The sequence below is a fragment of the Nanorana parkeri genome, unplaced genomic scaffold, assembly GCF_000935625.1.
Source record: "Nanorana parkeri isolate BGI_ZX_2015 unplaced genomic scaffold, ASM93562v1 scaffold796, whole genome shotgun sequence".
Lineage (NCBI taxonomy): Eukaryota > Metazoa > Chordata > Amphibia > Anura > Dicroglossidae > Nanorana > Nanorana parkeri.
This window is the reverse complement of record NW_017307064.1, coordinates 251,559-268,268: the sequence shown is the minus strand read 5'-3', so window position 1 is coordinate 268,268 and position 16,710 is coordinate 251,559.

The window sequence follows — 16,710 nt, the reverse complement described above, 5'->3', positions numbered from 1 at the left end:
CCCGCCTCTGGCACACCCCCAGCCTGCCACATCTGCCCCTGCCCCACCCACAGCCAGTCTGCGCTCCACCCCCAACCCGGTCAGCAAGCAGTGTGGAGGAGGGAGGGAGGAAGGAGAAGCTCCTCCCTGTCCCTCACTTGCTCGTCACTGGTGAGGCATCAAGATGTCCTCATTGTTTTTTTTTCTTCTTTTTGATTGGACAGCTTCGACCAATGGCACTTTTGCCATTGGTCCAAGCCATTCACAGAGTTCAAGCCTCTAACAGAAAATAGAGGCGGTTGCAGCTTGCCTCACTGGGTTAGGTTACCTGAGAGAAAGAGAGGAGTTGATAAAGAGTAGTGATTGTTATAGTTCCATGCACTAATGGCATTGTAGCCTGCAACCTTTTTCTTTGAATGTAATTGAGAATTACAATAGTCAGTTGATTCTTCCTAGAGATATAAGCATAACCCACAAGTATGGGTTTTATTATAATACTAAAGATGACTAAAATACAATTAAAACTAAGACTAAAATGAAATTTGCCATCAAAATTAACACTGTGATATACCCACCCAGTGGAACTCCACTTTGGCCATGCTACAGTGGCTACACAAGCATCAGTGGGTGGTAAATGAGTACTTGTATGACTATGGTACATGGACAGGCTGGGGAAGCTGGGTTTTTTTCACCACGTCAATGACTCCTTATTCAGGATGCATGTACCATATTGTCACTATTTGAGGAGGAAACCAGAACGGTGAGCTGTGAAAATGCAAGCATCAGCTACACTATTCTTGTAGTGTTCCTGCTGGAGCACCCACTTCATGGTGTAATAGACTGGGCACTGGATACGCAGCTGCAGGAGAAAGAGGAAAACTTCCTGGTGTCTCAGGGCCCACTTTATCCTGACTCTGTCCACGTAAGTCTGCACCAGGCACAAGAGGAGCATGAGGAGGAGGAATATGGTTGCAGTGCCAGTGTTGAGGAGGACATGGGGTAGGCTTCCAGAGTTGGGTTTCAGCCCTCACAAACCCCAGGATCATGGCTGGGGGAGATAGCTGAGGACAACATTGTTCTTAGTGACCCTGAGGACTCCTCTGCCTTTGGTATGTTGTGGCAAAAGTGCTCTTTTATGCTCCAAGACACTCATTTCTAATTTCCAGATGCAATCTACTTGCTCTCTCCCTCAGAAATAGCAGCCTGTCCAAAAACTATTAAAGCCTATGCTCAAATCTGTAAAATGTTTTCTCTTTTCGATCTAATATTAAAAAAACACAATTTTTTAATTTGCTGTTGCAATATACTTGCTCAATCCCTCAGAAATAATTACAGTGTAATAGCTGTAGTACAAATTTGTGAAATTATTCCATCTTTCTGCTTGTTCTCTCCCTAAACATTGTGGCTTTTCAATAATGGTTTAAAATGTATGCAGCAAAACCATACTATGTTTTTGTCTTTGAAATTAGCAATAAATATATATATATATATTTTTACATGAAATCTGCCTGCTCTCTCCCTCTGAAATAGCGAACTATCAACAAAACTCTGCTGCAAATATGTACAATTTTTCCATGTTCAGTCTTAGAATAAAAGAACTAGTATATTTGGTTTTTCCAGATGAAATATGCCTGCTCTCTCACTCTTACATTGCATCTGAGCAAATAAAAAAGGAGTACATACTGTCCAGGAAATCAGTAATGTTTTTCTGGCTTTCGGCTCTGAAAAAGTACACTCTCATTTGTATTTAAAGTGACATTAAAAGATAATGTTTTTCCCCTCCCCCAATGTTAATGTCAGCACTTACCTTAAATGATGTCTCTTAATCTGATCTTCCTCTTCTTTCCTGATGTTTTAATCTTTCCCTCCAGCGGTGCGGCAGCTCTCTGATCCGTCGCTGACTCCTCTCTGCTTGCAGGCACTTCCGATCCAGCGGTGTCTGCATGCGGGTGCACGCGTCCATAGACTTACCTTGCATCGCATCTCCCGTCTGAGAATCCGAACAGTGCATGCGCCCGACCCAAGATGCTTTGCGGCCGCCGGAGCAGTTTTGTTTTCTCGGACGGGAGCGCGCAGCGAAAACAAGGTAATTTTAAACCGCTGTTAAAGCGGGTTTTAAAAAAACAAAAACCTTTTGCCTATATCTACTGCTTGATAGCAGTAGATATAGGCCAAAAAACCCGGAATGCTTACATGTTACGTATATAATGTGCATTAAGTCCATAAAATATACGCACCTTTAACATATAACACTATAATTATTTTCTTGAAAAAATGATGCATAACTCCCTCTTACATTGTTGCCCAGTTCCCAATCAAGCTGCTTACACGCTTACTTAGGAGGAAGGAAAGCTCTGCCTCTAGAAAGATGGACCCCCTCCACACAGGACATAGTGCAGAACAAGGCATGGTAAGTCAGTAGTGTGGAAGAGATCAGCTGTAGGGTGCCTACAGGAAAGCTGGAGGACTTGTTCCCTTTTCCCTTTGCTTGACTCTTTTTTTTTTTGAGCACTGTTCCCACAGTACAGATATTCTTTATTACCTCCTCCAGCTCAGTGTATGTATTACCACAAAGCAGCCAGGCACCTTTGCAGAAGTAATTTTATAAACAGAAGATGGAGTTAATAAAATAAACAAACAGGAATTTAGTAAAAAAAAAAAACACAAGCTCAGCTGCATTACATGGTATTTTCTAAATGACTACACTTCAGCTTTAATATGTTATAGGCTATGGATTTTTTTTTTAAGAGCAGGCTTTCTCTGCTGTGTCTCCCAAGGCTTCCAAAAATGACAAGCTGGAAAACAACCATAAAGGATATTGGTGTCCAAATGTATTATGACAGACAGTGAGCTATTATCCACAATTGCAGACAGAGAGTTAGATGTTAGTTCTTATATAACTGATATCAGAAACTGTAAGTAGCAAATCTTCTCTGTAGTTGGCCTCCATCTCTCCCAATCATGTTATTGTCAAACTATAATTGTTTTTTGCATCAGATTTAGTTATGTTTATGAGTTTATAAATTGCTCCAATATATAATTTTTCCTTACCTTTATCAAATCTTTTTTTTTTTTCAGTTAAACCTTTAATACAGAGTGTGTCTTTGATGTTGATGTTGCAGGACATGGTGGACATTTTAAGAAAGACCCAACACAGTCTGCTATCTTATTTACTGCTTTCAACTTGTACTCCATACATCGCCATATAAGCTAGCAGAGAGGAAGAGAGAGTCTCCTCTGATTCATTCAGCAGTGAGTATGTTGTGACCTGTACAGTCAAATTACACCAGTTAGGCAAGCATAACCCTAACCCTAACCCTTTGCAGCATAACAGTTAACCACTGTGCAGAAAAGCTGAAGTTGCGGTTGACACTTCACCTGCTAACTGTCAGTAGTAACTATGTAATATTAATCTGCTGACTAAATAGAAATAAAAAAATAATAAAAAGTTAATTTGAGGTCTTCAACATAATAATTAAAAAAAAGGTTCAAAAACATTAAACTTTTCTTCAAGTTATTTTTCAGACAGGTGTACACTTGCTTCAATGTTTGAGTCACAGAATCACAAAGATAATATTTCTGTTGACAGAAGTGTCATTCATTCTAATTTCAAACCACAATAATCTTCTTTTTCTGCTGTTTCTCTTAAGTGAGAACATACTGACAATTTTCATTGCGAGTGAAAAAAAATAAAAGAATTGCAGTGACTAACAATTCAAAAAACATTTCAAACAAAATATGCCTAATGAAAGATGTTTCAAACATTGGATGGATTGGTAGCCCTAGAATATATTAATGTGGTTGCATAGGATAAGGAGGATCTTAATGGTGTAAGATCAATGGAATATAACTCAGTGCTATGGATCAAATAAATATATGGATTCTAACAAGCTGCTGTGCTATAGGTGTGTAACTCAACCAAATATGTGTATAAAATGTGTACTGTGCTAATATAATATACAATCTATCTATTAACAAAATCAATTGCATATAAAATCATAAACGTGTTAAACAATCACACAATGTGTTCAATTTAAATTCAACTAGCATATGTGCTCAGTATTCATTCAATTCAACTATATTGGTGATACAAAACAATAGAAATAATTGAAATACAAGTGAAAATATTTTATGTGATCCAGTGAATTCATCACCCCAAAGTTCATAATGTGCTCATAATGTCCATCATACAGACAAAAGTGTCCATTTAAAAAAGTGTTCATCCAACAAAGCTAGTGTAATATATATCCAATAATGCAAGCACTGCTCTGTTCCAATGTGCTCTTCCACAGTGCTTTCCCACACTTCCCGCACTCACCGGACTTATATGACCGCCCAGGGTAATACACAGCGCAATATTATATAGCTCAGAACAGAGCCAGTATCCACCACCAATTTAGCTCTCTTCCCTGTCCCTCTCCCCTGTTCATCTGCTTTCTCAAAGCCACCAGTCCAGGTGACCAAACGAGTTAGGGTGGGCTTTGCTGACATCATCACGCACAGCTTAGATTAAAGTGAGCGATATATATGAATTTCTATGCCGGCATTTTAACAGCCTATAGTTAGGGCTTGTCCGTTTACACACAGGTGCCCATAGACTTGCATTGGGCATTTGATCAGGTCCGTCTGAAAAACTGACAGGCGGACCGATCGGACCGGCCATGTGAAAGGGGCCTAATAATTTGCTGTAGTCATCAGTGAGACATACCAGTGGACCACTACTTGAGAGTGTTAGATCCCCAAACCTCCTTACAGGACCCCTAGTAAACATAAGGAACTCTTAGATTCCATGTGCAAGAAGAATCCACATCTGTCATTGGCAAGGTAGAAGGTCCATGCTAGTCTATAACAGGTCCGGTAATACTGCATTAAAATCAGAGAAATTCGGGAATACTCCACAAAGCCCGTTTGCAATTACTGGACTAGTTAGAGAGAGACCTTCAAATCTCTCTCTCACCTGTGGCCCCCTACTACCTTATCTTATAAGTCTTCCATCAATAGTTATCAGGAATTCAATTATAACATTTTACTCATTGGTACCTCATGCTGGCCACTTTACATGCCATTTATCCCTTGTTTCCAGAGACTTGCTAGAGATGTTGCTCTATAGCTCGTGACTTGCTACACATTTTATGTCTTGCCCTGCCTTCCAGCCCTTTCGGGCACACAATAGTAAATGAATATACTGATTGCACTGTGCCAAAAACACGGATGTTCTTTCTCCTCCACCATAACTTAATGCCCCTAAAAAACATCCATGGTAAAATATCAAATTAATACAGTCGGCACAGTGGAAATCCCCTACTCCTCTGTTGGTACAGCATTGGCTACACCACATTGAAGACATTAAACTTATGAAAGATCTGACTAGTCCTTTAAACTTAAGTCCAGGTTCCGAAATACTCAGTTCTTTTAGATAGTATATTCATTCACAAAGCAATTCAAAGAGCTTCTCTCTGGCTGAACCCTGTCAATCTCAGCCTTATTATTTAATGTTATCTCCCAGTAATCTGTCCTTACCTCTCTCACTTCCCTGCCTATGCACCTACCTGCCGGCTTCTCTCCTCTTCCTCTTCCTCTCCCCTCTCACTTTTATTTTGTTCTTACCACCCCCCTACCTCCCACCTACCTATATTGCCCTGTCGCCTTCCTCCTGCCACACCTTCCTATGGTTCCTTCACCCTTATACTCTGCCCGGCAGCAGATTCCTTTTCTGCTTTATGTCCAACACAACATTCTCTGCTAGATTAGGCTACCAAGCTTAGCATATTATCCGTGACAATTAGTCATGTAAGAATGACTGATATCATGATGCTTTACAGTCGAGCTTGGTGACCTATGTCCCCATACTTAGCTGTGCAGCCTGCAGGTTTTTAGCAGTGTCCAGAGAATATCCATGTTGTCACTAAGTTTATTAGATGTCTTTTGTACTATACATTTTACTGATACATTGTGTAACTAATTGGCCTCCGTACTGTCGTCATCTATGGTCAGTATACTTACCACAAACTACAAAACATTTTAAAGACCTTTTAGGCACACCTTTGTAAACGGTAAATTCAAATAGCTTCACAATAGAAAATACATATTTGGTGGTCATTAACCATCAGAGGTTTGGAGAAGCATTATTAATAAATATAAAGCGTAGGTTTAGGAATGGGTGTTATGGTTGAAGAAAATGTCTGTCAGCTGTTTGGAAGAGCCAGCTTCAAAGCAGACTCATGGCTGGAAACGTTTTGTAGAAAGATGTGGAGTTAAAACAGAACATAAGCTATAGATGACAGATTAGGAATTTGAGAACAGTTGATGTTGAATGAAAATCTGTTGATCCATTCAAGGATGATGTATAAAGGGTCTATCAGAGGGAAAAAGGAAGTTTGCATGAACATGGAGATCCCAAAGAAAAATCTTGAAGGCCCTAATGCAGGAAATGGTAGGGTGTGAGGCTTGTAAATGAACGCTTAAAGGAGAACTATGACATGAGTGATTTCCACTCACCTCATAGTTCTAAGCCGACCTGTGACAATGAGACTGTCACAGGTCGGCTCAGTAGATCGGGAGGTGAGAGAACACATACCGGGTTCCCTCACCTCTCGATCCTGTCACGGCTCTCTGCCGTGACAGGGGGAGGGGCTGGATTCCCCTCTCCCCGCTCCGATCTGCCAGCGCTGACTGGCGGAACGGACGGGGGAGGGGGCGGGTACAGCTGGCTCTGCCTCTAGATAGGCAGAGCCAGCTGTCACTCACGCAGCTGGGCGGATCCCGTCATCTAAGTCGGGATCCGCTCCAGGTGCGGCATCTCAATATACCGCGAGCTGTAGCTCGCGATATACTGAGCTTAGGGTAACGGGAGGACCCTAGTTTGTGTCCTCCCGTTACCCCAAGGAGAACTATGGGGAAAAACACTGACCCCATAGTTCTCCTTTAAGGTGTCAAACACACAGTCGGAAGTATGATCTTCAGGTTTTGACATCTGTGTTGGTCTTGTAAATAGTAAAATCTATCTTAAGATGCTGCTGCAAATAGAATAACCACATTTTCCAAACTAGAGTACTATATATTGATGTATCTCTCTATCTCTCTATTGAGGTATGCTCTTAGTTAAAGCTGTTGAATATACAGTTTGGATGTGTAACAATGTATTATGGTTGGGGGATAACTGTTGCATGATGAATCTGCAGAAAAATCATAGCATAAATATGTATATATCTATCTTTATGTAACAATGCCAATTGTTCAGAGAAATGTATCCTAGGTTACTGTTTCTCAATCCAAGATTGGTTGGCTTGGGGGTGTCTATATTGATCAGACAAGCTGAAGTAGTTAGATGAGTCCATAAGGCCTGTATTGTAGAGCAGTCTCTTAGCTATGGCATGGATTAGAACTTGGTGGTCACTTGACAAACTGTATAGATGTATGCACATATACAAATGTGAAGCAATGGGTAACATGACATAAATGCACAGAAGTATTTACTGTAATGCATGAAGGATATTAAATGGTGTACACAAGCCTGCTCTTTAGATATTACAACAACACAGGCAAGAATGTGTATGTCCTTTTAGTTGAATTCTGAATTCTGAATCCTGCATTTTCAGTTAAACAAACATAGCTAGCATAGTGTAAGGGTAGCAACCCTGCCTTATGCAGTGGTGGCTCTTATACATTTAGTATGGGTTACTGCTAGGTTGTACCAGCCTGTTATCTATTTTTCTTTGTTCTACAGGTCTTCCTAAGCCTGGTGGATTGAATGCTTCTGCCTGTTGCTGGGAGGAGGTGTCAGCAAGCAGTGTAGGAGGATTAACTCCTAGGTTATGAATAGTTATCTGATTCAAACAATCCCTGAGGAACTGGCTCAGAGGTAAGGCTGGGAAGATGATAAATGTTTGTGTGCACCGTTCCAGAACTCTCTCTTCCCTGGGTAGATATTTGTGTGAAGAATTGCTGTCTGAGCCTGACCTTAGAATTGGTCACCTGCTGAGAGCCCAGGATACTAAGCCATTTGTGGAAGTGCAGACCTGAAAGGAGCTGGGCTGAATACAGCTACTATTGGCTGAAGAGGGCCATGAAGGAGCTGGGCAGAAGCCACCATCTGGACCTCAGAAGAGGGATCTTTGCCCAGGCACTTGGGTATTTTAGGTGTGATCACAAAGGGACAGAAGTCAGATTCAGGGATCAGAAAACACTGTGACTGCTCTGAAAAGCTTGAGCAGTACCCTGTCTATGAGCACCACGTTTTGGAGGGCGCTCTCATAGGACCTACTGCTAATTCAGTATATCCGTCTATCATATTTTGTGTTTTGGGTATACTATGCTCCAAGATCCTCTCTCCTGCATTTTTTAGTTCAGTTCAGTAATAAATAAGACCCGAGATACTTGAGCCCGATTATTGCCAGAAATTTGTCGTGCATTGTTGGTTCATATACAAGGCAAGTAGCAGTGGGACAAGTGGGAGAACCCAAAATTACCAGCAGCTGCTCTGGGAGTCATCAGTACATAATGTTCATTTAAGCTACAGACTACTGTTTTCCATGGCATACAGTACTGTGCAAACGTTTTAAGCAGGTGTGAAATAATGCTTTAAAGTAAGAATGCTTTCAGAAACAAAAGTGTTAACAGTTTTTTTTTATCAAATAACAAAATGGAAAGTAAATGAACAGAAAAGAACTCCAAATCAAATCAATATATGGTGTGACCGCCCTTTGCCTTCAAAACAGCATCAATTCTTCTAGGTAGACTTGCACACAGTTTTTGAAGGAACTCGGCAGGTAGGTTGTTCCAAACATCTTGCAGAACTAACCACAGATCTTCTGTGGATGTCGGCTGCCTCAAATCTTTCCGTCTCGTCATGTAATCCCAGACAGACTTGATTATGTTGAGATCAGGGCTCTGTGGGGGCCAAACAATCACATCCAAGAGTCCTTACTCTTCTTTACACTGAAGACAGTTCTTAATTACATTGGCTGTATGTTTGGGGTCACTGTCCTGCTGCAAAATACATTTGGTGCTGATCACAATCCTCCCTGATGGTATGGCATGATGGATAAGTATCTGCTTGTATTTCTCAGCATTGAGGACACCATTGATCCTGACCAAATCTCCAACTCCATTTGCAGAAATACAGCCCCAGACTTGCAAGTAACCTCCACCATGCTTCACTGTTGCCTGCAGACACTCATTATTGTACCACTCTCCTGCCCTTTGGCAAACAAACTGCCTCCTGCTACAGCCAAATATTTCAGATTTTGACTCATCAGTCCAAAGCACCTGCTGCCATTTCTCTGCACCCCCAGTTCCTACGCCTACGTGCATGGTTGAGCTTCTTAGCCTTGTTTCCACATAGGTGGTATGGCTTTTTGGCCACAATTCTTCCATGAAGACTACTTCTGGCCAGACTTCTCCAGACAGTAGATGGGTTTACCTGGGTCCCACTGGTTTCAGTGCTAATGAGAGTGCTGGACATCTTCTGATGTCGAAGGGAATTAAAGTTTCACACGAGAGTTATCAGTTCAGTCAGGGTTCATGGATACAAAAAACTGATAAAAACTGAATCCATTTACATCAGTTTGCACATCCATTGTCAGTTCAGTTTACATCCGTTTTTTACATGTCCATTTGGGCCTTTTGTTATTATAGTATGTTAAATTTCCATGATTCTTTGCTTTTCCCCAGCATGCATTGAGCTTGCCAGGCTGCATTATGATATAATTCCCAAAAAACAGACGTAACCCTGAACTGCTGTAAACTGATCATCAGTTTACATCAGGTTACATCAGTCCCGGTCAGTCAAAACGGAGAGCTGATCTGTCTCTAATTGCAGACTGACACCGATGTTTACTGATGTAAATTGATCGTCATCAGTTTTCATTCGCACTGACATAGAGATGCATTGTTGTCCGTTTTTCATCTGCAAACGGAGGGTTGGAAACCTGACAACCTGAATGCTCGTGTGAAAGGGGCCTAAGCATGATGTGTCTTTCAACTGTTGCATTAAGTTTCCTTGGCTGACCACTACATCTACAGTCCTCAACGTTGCCCGTTTCTTTGTGCTTCTTCATAAGAGCTTGAACAGCACATCTTGAAACCCTAGTTTGCTTTAAAAAGCTTTGGTGTATGACCTGTGTCCTCCACAACCTCACCTTAGTAACCGAGTTTGGCTGTTCCTCACCCAGTTCTAAGCCTCCTGCACATCTGTTTTTGTTTCAGTTAATGACTGTTTCAACCTACATATGAAATTGATGATCATTAGCATCTGCTTGGTATATTTGGTTAATCATACACCTGACTCTAATCCTACAAAATCCCTGACTTTGCAAGTGTACAAGTGTAAAATTGATGCTGGTTTGAAGCCAAAGGGTAGTCACACCAAATATTGCTTTGATTTAGATTTTTCTTCTGTTCGCTCACTTTGCATTTTGTAATTTAAGGAAAATAAACAATACAAATATTTATTTTGAAAGCATTCTTACTTTACAGTATTTTTCACACCTGCCTACAACTTTTGCACAGTACTGTAGATGACCAATCATGTTTTCTGTTTCCTTTGAATTGTTGAGATGAGCACACTGTGTGATTGATAAACCCCCTATTTTTTTTTCAAATGTTCTTTTGGGCCTATTGATGAGAGTAACCCCTTTACACAATATTGCCATTTCTATTGCATTTCTTATCACACTGCCTGCCTTGGTCTGCTGCACAAACGCGAGAGTCTGCTAAAGTGGGAGTACTAGCCATAGTGCTTTATTAATATATTAACTGGGACACTGTAGAAGACTTAAGTAATTTGATTTATACTTTAGTTACAATACAATGTATATTATTATTGTTACTACTACTATAAGTTCTATCAAGCCAAACCACTTTAAACTATAGCTATTTCTGGCAACTACTATTCATGCAGCCCATCGCTATCCACTCATCTTCCATTTCATGTTATATACTCAATAACTAGGTTCTATATGATTGATAACGTTGTCTTAGACAAGCTTCAAAGTAAGGTGTATATTCATAAGGTTCTTTATACAATCTATATTTTTTCTCGGATGTTTTTCAGCATCTTTTGTGAGGTTCATGCTATCGACCTGAGTACTTTATGAAATGACTCATACAATTGTATTTCTTGGCATCAAAGACCGCCTGATGTTCAGTGCTAGTCCAGCCTCTGCAACGGAGAGAGACTAACAAACAGCCCAGACTTCAATGTATCTCTTTCATCTCCCTTCTCCTTTATTCTGTTTATTCTGCGGACGAGATGCCACAGATCATAAAATAAATACTCTGTAATATGTGTGTGTCTTAGAGCGAGTCTCTTTTTTTTCTGTGCAATTTAATGACCAGGATGTATAAGGTACATGTTTAAAAAAACAAAAAAACACTATCAATAACATTATACTGTTGTTATTTGCAATAAGTATACATCTTAGTTTACCATGGTTTTATAACCAACAACGTATAAAGCAGGAGCTTTGGGATTACGACAAAAACTCCTCCAATATGCATAGAGGCAGGGAGATGGCAGCATGAGTTAATAAAAATAAATTATATTGTATTCGTGTTTATGGTTACAGTCCTTGCAGAAATGGGTAGTAAAGGATGAGAGCTATGCATGGAGCCCTATTAAGATGCTGTACTTAAAACTTGTTCTTATCTCACTTCTATGGCAGCCCTATGCACATTAAAAAATGATATTTTTTTCACCATTTTTAAAAACTAATATATATCTTTTCAGTTGGACCATGACCTCATTTTTAAATGTATTCATACATAAGGAATTCTAATTTAATCAGACCCTTGGAAGGTCACTTTTGACCTGATGTGCACATTCACTTGTCAAGCAAACCCCCCAACAGCTTAACTTGAATTGTTTTGTTGTAATTGTACGACATCATTAAAATTTTCAAATTCTGTGACAGAGGGGTCTTTTCACTAAGCTGCCAAGGGCAGCCAAGTGAATGACTGATCTGAAGTGAGCCGAACACTGTTCGGCTATTCACTTCAGCCTGGTACGGCTGATTTCAGCCGTACATCGGCTTGCTTCGTGTGGCTTCGGGTCGGCCGAATATGCTCAGCATGTTCGGCCGACCCGAAGTGCATAAGGAGTTCGACTCAGCCGATCCAACATCTGGATTGGCTGAGCCGAACCTCCGGCAGTCTTCTCACTGTTGTTCGGGCTATTCTTAAAGATGCCGAACAGCAGTGAGTGAATAGCGGCATTCGGCTCGGCTGTTCTGCTCGGGCACTCAGAGGGACCGAGCAGAACAGAAAAAGAGTGAAAAAAGTAAAAAAAAAGTAAATAGAAAACGATTGTGCGCAGCTAGCAGTGACAGCTATAGTTTCCTATTGTCCGGCGGCTCTGCTGCTGTAAAAAAAAAAAACCGAAAAAAAAACCTCTCCCGGGCGCTCTGGGAGCCTCCCGCTCCCGGCCGCCCAGGAGAGAAACACTGCTGTGTCTTTTTTTTTTTATTCTGACACAAGCGATGTCAGAATAGAAAAAAAAAAAAAAATTTTTCCCATTGAAAAGCATTGGTACATTACTATTGGCTATTTCAATTTGCAATAGCCAATAGTAAACTAGCATTGTACCCGCCCTCTGCTGCAGTTCCCCATCAGGTCCATCAGCAGAGGGCGGGTACAATGCTAGTTTACTATTGGCTATTGCAAATTGAAATAGCCAATAGTAATGTCCCAATGCTTTTCAATGTGAATTTCTTTTTTTTTTTCTGACATCGCTCGCGTCAGAATAAAGAAAAAAAGACACAGCAGTGTTTCTCTCCTTGGTGGCCGGGAGCAGGAGACTCCTGGGCCGCCAGGGAGAGTTAGCTGTTTGGAGATCAGTGTCCCTGGTTAGCAGGTAACCAGGGACGCTGATCTCTCTGAAAGTGGCTGGAGCCAGCCGTAAGACCCCAGAGTGTCAGTGATGAGATCCTCATCACCTTCAATACAGTCACCAATAATGCAGCTACAGACTAATGGACCCATTGCCAACTTTGGACCAGGTCCTTTAATACACCATGCCTCTTGCTGCTCTCAACCCTATTTACTACTCCATCTTATCATAATTGGGTAGAGCTCTCTGAGAGAAGAGGTATTGTCAAAAAGATCTTTCAAAGCAGTTCTCAACATGGAAAGACTAGTGCAGGGTGCAATGATCATTCTCCAAACCACCCCTTCCCCCCCTTGGAATTCTGCACTTAGACATGTCATCTGTGATCTGTGTAGAATACATGAAATGTGAAATAGTAACCTGTTCTATTTTTCTATATATACCTGTTAAATGAGTTCACCTTTACCACATGCATCGTGCCACTAAGACCACCATGAGCCTACAGTCATGCACCCTTATGGGAGGTTAAATGAACTACATCATCTTTAAATGTATCGTTGCTACCTATTTGTTATTGTTATTTGTTTGTGATAAACATGTTAATAGTTTCTATATCACCCTCCTTTTTTTTCAATAAAAAAATAGGACACCACAGGAATATATTATTTATAGTAATATATTAGTTTGGAACAGTGCATGCAGTCCAAATATCTACAAACTTATAGAAAACACAAATATTAAGAGAAATAGAAAACATTTATTTTAGTAATATATATAATATGGAATTGATGTTAAGCAATTTTATGGATACAATACAATACCTTTCTATGTTCATGTACATGGGCATCACAATGGGGTGCCAGCACACATTTCTAAGAACTTTCAAGAGCTCCTTATTAACAAGGAACACCAGACCTCCACAGGCATATTAAAATATATTGTACAACCTTATTGGTAAATCTGGGTACCTTTCATGTGGGGTGTATTTTGCATTTAAAAATCAATAAACACCTCATGCATGAAAACCACAAAATAGGACCCTTTACAATGTAGTGACCATAAATTAAATTGTTGTTAGCAACCTCTAAGGCGATTGTGATAGCACAATATCTAAACTATATTCCAAACTTTATAAGAATTTTCTATAAATAGTGAAAAATTTCTATTGGTAATAAGAGTTTCAACCTGTGCACATGAACCCAATCAAGAATTCAGGATATCCATGCTTATCACCATAGACATGGAGTTTCTTGATATATGTTAGCTGTTTCAAATACTCTACCCCAGGCAGATCAAAGATTGTAATCCAAGAATGACTGCAGACCTGTATTTCTCATGAATAAAATGTCTACAGGTGTATAAACCCAACTGGGATACAAACTTCCACTGTGGCATTGTGGGTTTCCCATGCAAGATGTCAAATCTAGTATTTCTTTAAAATGAAATTCCACAAAAATTGAAGACACCTAGTGTGAAGAGGTATATAGCAATGTATTGCAGGAGAGCTTTGAATAATAATGTTAGGCACCTAAGCAGAATTGACACAGACTATAGTTTGATCCAATGTGCAAACACATTTTCTAGAAAGTAATCAGACAACAGTATATAGTAAAAGTCATGTTGTGTGCACCATGTCACAAAGTACTGATGTTATGGCCGATGTACGGCTGAAATCAGCTGTACAAGCCTGAAGTGAATAGCCGAACAGCATTTCGGCTCACTTCACTTCGGGTCGGTTATTCACACGGCTGTGATATAATAATGGTACCATAAGGCCTTTTTATACAAGGTGTACCCTACTTTAAGCTGGAGAAAGTGTCAGTTATTGGCCACACACATACACATATTCTGAGCAGTGGGGCTGCTATATTATAACTAAAGATGACCAAAATTAATAAGGCCCTGTCACAACCACAGTGTTTTGAAATGCTTACTTGAAGCATTTTCCTTTCCCTAAATGATTTTTCATTAACTTACTATGTGCCTTTGAATTTGCTAGCAAATTTAATTAGTCGGTTTCCCTAGCACAGACTCCTTTCTCGTGTTATGCCATAGCCTGTTCCTCGGGAGTGTGAAATGAATCTCTGTGCTGACCCAGCATCAACACCTATATAACCATTTATCTAGCTGGGAAGGGGGAAAGAGTGAAAGGGAATACTATAGAGTGTCACTTAAGTGACAGCTCTGAGGCTTCTGGGGCTGTTGACATCAAATCCAAATGGTGGCACCCAATAGCAGTCAAAGGGCTTTTGGAAGTCTACAAAAGGGAGGTATTTACAGCTAAATAATATGCCTAAAATACATTCAATGTATTCCCACATATAACATTATGGGAACATTGCTGTTGAAATGAATGGCTCGGTGACAGGGTCTCTTCAATAGATTTCTTTTGTATGAAATTTAAATGAATCTGGGGATTTTTGACAAATGTTATGGTGTCTTAAGGGAAGGAGATTTAAGGTGGTTTCTGTTTCTAATGGATTTTAAATTGTTGCTGGGGGTTATAGAAACTCCCTTGAACAATCTTGGATCTCATTGTTTCACATTTTTTAACAGAAAGAAAAACAACAGCAATAAAAAGTAAACAAAAAAATGTAAAGTGATAGTACACAAATAACGATCAAATACAAGAAATAGAAAAAAAACACAAATGCAAACAACACTAAATAGAAATAACTCAACAATCCTAAATTTACTGAAAACCCCGCACTCTATTAATAATACATTTTTTTATTAAATGTCCATTCAAATTTCACCTAAACCACAAACTTAAGAGTTACTGCTTCACTGAAATTTTGTAAAATCAATTTAGCTGAAATAACCCTGTTATGTCTAATTATAACAGTTTAGGGGTTTGCATGAATGGGCTTTTGTTTGCTTTAAAATTGCTGCGTTCTCCCATACAAGTCTATAGATAAAGGTGCTCAACTGCAAGTCAACTACAGGTCAACTGCAACTGTAATGAATTTTCAATTATCTCAAATGGTCTCTCATTAAAGTGACACTAAACCCAGGAGTTCAATCTTAAAAATGCATTATCTATGTATATATATAGAGAGAGAGATTAATAGATATATACATATCAGATCATGTTTTATTTTTTATACAAGCAAAACAGCATGTACAAAAGAAAGTTATTTATATTTATCATCTTTTAGGCTCTATTCATGCATGAACAGTTTTCCCGCACATATTAGGCTGAATGAATATGTGCGGAACCGCTCTAAACATAAAAAACAATGCATGTTAATGTACATTGTTCATATTATTGCAGGAACCGTGCAGTACGAAACAGTGCATCCCGTAAAATAGTCCAAGAATAGTCCAAGAACGATTTCATGGGTGGTTTCACACATTTGCGGCTATAGTGTAGCAGCAAACAAGCAGAATCTGTGCAGATGTAAAGATTGTAGCGTTATCATGCTTCTTCTGCACGGAAAAGCGCAGGAAAAGCAAATTATATATGCGATTGGAGCCTTAGGCTGAGCAGGAATTCTCCATAATAGAATAGGGTCTTACATCTTCTACCTATAATAATTTTGTAGAAATTAAAAACTATTCCTATTTGATCAAATTATTTAACCTAAATTGATTTATTAAATGAGAGAAGGGGCTCCTTTTAGTGGTCTTATCACAGACTGGTCTGAAGTAGGAAAGAATACAAGAGTTTGAACACAGTTAAGCACACACACACAATGCAGATGAGTATGCTGGCCAGCCATATTCAACAGCACACAGCAGATCTTACCGGCATCATCTCTGTAGTGGGGGGACTGGGACCGATCCTGATGACAGATGGGGGTTGCCCGGTGTATGGGCTACGTCAGGACAGACCTCTTCTCCTGCTGCTTCCTCCGCCTCCCCCCTCTCCTTTCTTCACCTTCCTGGCTGCTGGTGAAGAGGCGTGG